The sequence below is a fragment of the Mus pahari genome, chromosome 10 (assembly GCF_900095145.1).
Source record: "Mus pahari chromosome 10, PAHARI_EIJ_v1.1, whole genome shotgun sequence".
Taxonomy (NCBI): Eukaryota; Metazoa; Chordata; class Mammalia; order Rodentia; family Muridae; genus Mus; species Mus pahari.
This window is the reverse complement of record NC_034599.1, coordinates 29,000,064-29,004,883: the sequence shown is the minus strand read 5'-3', so window position 1 is coordinate 29,004,883 and position 4,820 is coordinate 29,000,064.

The following is a 4,820-nucleotide window of genomic DNA, read 5'->3' as shown; positions in this document are numbered from 1 at the left end:
GAGGAGGAGGAGGAGGAGGAGGAGGAGGGAGGGGGAGGGGGAGAAGGAGGAGGAGAAGGAGAAGGAGAAGGAGAAGAATACCTGTAGGGCTCTGAAAGATTAATTGCAAATCTTATAAAAGAAAGTAAGTAGTATGAAGCTCACTAAATGATAAATAAAAATGATCTTCTCTTCCCCCCTTCTTTATTACCATTACCATTGGGAATGTATACAGGTGCTTTCTAGAAGAATAGAGAGTTTCAATTTCTGTGGCCATTTTGGGAAGAGTAACTTAAAATATCAAAGATTTGAGGGATCTTGTTCCCAGTAGAACCATGGTTCCATGTATACCCTGGTTCTGCTCCTTAGAAAGACAGTACCTTTAAGAACAGAGGGCTTTACTGGTTGGAGAGGTGATCATGGAATAAATTCTATAGTAAGGAAAACCTGGAGCTGAATGTTGATAGATGGAAGACACATTTGTTTGATTTGCTAAATGATTGGGGCATGCTTGATGACAGTAGCTCATAGACTTGCTCTGGAGAACTTTTAATGTAAGTTTTGCCCTAGCTTTACTAACAGATATTAAATTTAATGAAAGTCACTTGTTGTGTTTTATTAATCACAGATAGTTTTAAAAGTCCCTTTAAGCATCATGAAATTTAAAGAAAATATATGAATGTATTGTTAATTCCCAATCTTTTCCTCTACCTTGGCAGATTCCCCTGAAGAAGTTTGTTTGGTTTCATTAAAGAGATGGCCTTTCATGAGATGGTTTCATCCACCCCATCCCTGCCCCAAATGCTCTTAAGAAAGAAAAAGGAAGAAATAGGTCTCATTCCAAAGGACTGTTTTAAGGAATTTATGAGAGATGAAAGGTATATGTGGGCTTCCTCAGTGAATAGAACTTTGTGGGAAAGAAAGATATTTTAAAATACTGCTTAAAAATTGTTATGAAAAATTTAAAGCTTGCAGTACGGTTGAAAAATTGTTCAATGAATAACAACATATTCACCATTTAGACTTGACAATTGACAGTGTTTTTCTGAATCTGCTCAATCCATCTATCTGGCTATCTTTCCCCATGTTTATTCAAAGCCACGTACAAGTCAGCATTTTAACTTTGAGTTCTCTGGTATGCATCTCCAGAAGTTGTCAAGAGAGTGCAAAGTTAATTTTTCTTCTTAACAAACCACTCAAAACTCAGGGACACAGAAAAACAACTGTGAGTGTTATTTCCCCAGAAGATCCCATGTGTCAGGAATGTACAGAATGAGGACTTGTTACTGCCACACATTATGTGAAGATTTAGCAGGGAGTATTGGGATGCTAAGAATTGGAATTATTTGGAAGTTTCTGCATATGAGATGATGACTGATTCAAAGTCAAAATGTAATTGGATGTGGAGACTTACGTATGTACATTGGGCATCTTTCACTGTGGGACTTGGGTTCTGAAAGGGAACATTTAAAGAATGGAGCATCTATAAGTTGAAGTTTGAGAAGACCAGAAGACATCTGCATTGACTTTTTCTTTTTCCTGTAGCAAAGGAAGCTATGTAGCATCACACCCAATGAGCTCTACTCATAAAGGTAGGAACAGCCATAGTCATGGGGATGATAGAAGTGTCCTTCTCCACGAGGTGTTGAAAACTGTATAGCTACTTTTAAAATCCATCACAAAGATAATATCTTAAATTACTACCATATTAATAAAATAATTTATGTACACTGTCTGATACCAATACTTTCTGTTTTCTTAAAAGAATGCTTTTAGTAGTTGATTTTTAAAATTTGTTTTATTGAGACAAGTCTTGCTATATAGACATGGATGACTTAGACCTTCAGACCCTCCCAAACAACTCAAGCTATTGTCAAGGCTATTGGTGGCTTTCCACAAATTGATAGATAGATACTAAGGCCTATTTCTGAAGACTATACCTTCAGACCATAGAGAAGTTGAGTTGATGCTGACTTAGAGCTTTCACTGACTTTCATGGTACTGGAAGTTTTTCTATACATTACAAATGAAGAGAAATAAATACTAGTCCAGCTATCTAACTATAATGGTGACCTGCCTGAAAGGTTGGTGTAATAGTAGCTCTATTGGATTTAAGGCCCATTCCATGAGATGGAAATTATTCCTGACACTGCTCAAATGGCCAAGAACTTGAGTCTAGATAGGCCACAGAGCTAGCAGAACACCAAATACATCAATTCTTCTAAGGAATGTAGAAATCAAATGATTCTCTATGGTGTTCTCTTACTGTACTCATAGATGAACGCCTTGCTCAGCCATTAACAGAGAAGCTTTCTCTTGCAGCAGATGGGAACAAATTCGTAGACTCATGAATGCAGAATGTTTGTGTTTTTATTTCTTGTTTTATGTAGGGTTGTGAGGAAGACCTTCGTTATAATACCCAGTAAACTATGTATCTCTCTTTGTTGATATCCAGAAGCTTTTTAATAATTTCAGGAAGCCTGTTTTGGGGAATCAAATCTCTACAGGATTAGGCTAATCGTTTCTCAAAGAGGCCCAAGAAGGCAGTCAGTTCTTTGCTGCATATGAGTTGGGGACCTCAGACCAATCCATGTAGGCTCTTCGGTTGGTAGATTAGCTCCCTGCGCTTAAGGTTAGATGACACTGTTAGTCTTCATATAGGGTCGCCATCCCCTTCAGTTTCTTCAGTCCTTCCCCTAACTCTTCCATAGGGGTTCCCAAGTTCAGGTCAATGGTTGGCTGTAAGTATCTGCATTTGTCTCAGTCAGCTGCTGGTAGAGCTTTTCACAGGACAGCCATGCTAGGCTCCTGTCTGTAAGTACAACACAGCATCAAAAATAGTGTCAGGGTTTGGTGCCCATCTATGGGATGAAGTTGGGCTGGTCACTGGTCAGACATTCCTTCAGTCTCTGTCCCATTTTTGGCTCAGTCTTTCTTTTAGAAAGGAACGTTTCTGGACCAAAAAATTTGAATGTGGGTTACTATCCCCATCGCTAAACTGGGGGACCTGTCTAACTACAGTTATGTTTTTCAGGTTCCATCCCCCCCACTGTTGGGCATTTTGACTAAGGTCACCCACATTGAGTCCCAGGTCTCTGGGCTATTCTAGAGGTTCCTCCCACCCCATAGTCCCCACCCTCAGCCACTGAATATTCCCATTCTCCTGACCCTCTGGGCTTCTCTCCTGTCTCCCCCACATGTATGATTCTACCCCAATTCTCCCCATGACTCCTCTATTCCCCGGCTGAAATCCCTCCCTCCTTCTGCTTCCCATGATTATTTTCTTCCCCCTTCTAAGTGGGACTGGAGCATCCTCACTTGGGCCTTCCTCCTTGTTTAACTTTTGATGATCTGTGGGGTGCATCATGGATATTCTCTATATTTTGGCTAATATTCAGGTAGCAGTTGTACATGCCATGCATGTCCTTTTGTTTCTGGGTTACCTCACTCAGGATGATATTTTCTAGTTTCATTCTTTGCCTGCTGTCCTTTGCATGATGACTTTGTTTTTAATATCTGAATAGTATTCCAGCTGTGAAAATAAACCACATTTTCTGTATTCATTCTTTGGTTGAAGGACATATGGGTTGCTTCTAATTTCTGGCTATTATGAATAAGGCTACAATGAACATGTGTCCTTGTGGTATAGTGGAGTATCTTTTGGGTATATGATCAGGAATGGTATAGCTAGGCTTATTTCTAGGTCTTTTATTCTATTCCACTGATCAACCTGTCTCACTCTGTACTCATACCAAGGGATTTTTTTTTTAAATCACTATGGTTCTGTAGTACACCTTGAGGTCAGGGATAATGATTCCTCCAGAAGTTCTTTTATTGTTCAAAATTGTTTTGTCTGTCCTGGGTTTTTTGTTTTACCATATGAAGTTAAGAACTGCTCTTTCCATGTCTATAAAGAATTGTGTTGGAATTTTGATGGGAATTGCATTGAATCTCTAGATTGCTTTGGTAAAATGGTCATTTTCACTATGTGAATCTTACCAATCCATGAGCATGGGAGATCGTTCCACCTTTTGAGGTCTTCTTGGATTTCTCTCTTCAGGGACTTGAAATTCTTTTCACACAGGTCTTCTATTTGCTTGGTTAGAGTCACACCAAGGTATTTTATAGTATTTGTGACTATTATGAAGGGTGTTATTTCCCAGTATTCCTTTAATAAAGCCTACTTGCTCATGGTGAATGATATATTTGATATGTTCTTGGATTTGGTTTGCAAAAATTTTATTGACTATTATTGTGTTCATAAATGAAATTTACCTGAAATTCTCTTTCTTTGTTGGATCTTTCTGTGGTTTTGGTATCAGAGTAACTGTGACTTCAGAGACTGGATGAAGTAATGTTTCTTCTGTTTCTGTTTTATGGAATAGTTTGAGGAGTATTGGTATTATCTCTTCTCTGAACGTTTGATAGAATTCTGCACTAAACCTTCTGGTTCTGGGTTGTTTTGGATGGAAGGTTTTAAATGACTGCCTCTATTTCCTTAGGTGTTATTGGAGTGTTTCCATTGTTTACCTGGTATTGATTTAACTTTGGTATGTGGTATTTGTCTAGAAAATCAACTATTTCATTTAGATTTTCCAGTTTTGTCCAGTTTAGGCTTTTGTAGTAAAATTTGATGATTCTTTTGGAATTTCCTCAGTTTCTCTTGTTTATCTCTCCCTTTTCATTTCTGATTTTGTTAATTTAAATACTGTCTCTACACTGTTTAGTTACTATGGCTAAGGATTTACTATCTTGTTGATTTTTTCAAATAACTAACTCTTTGTCTTGTTGATTCTTTCATTATTCTCTTTGTTTCCAATTGGTTGATTTTGGACTAGAGT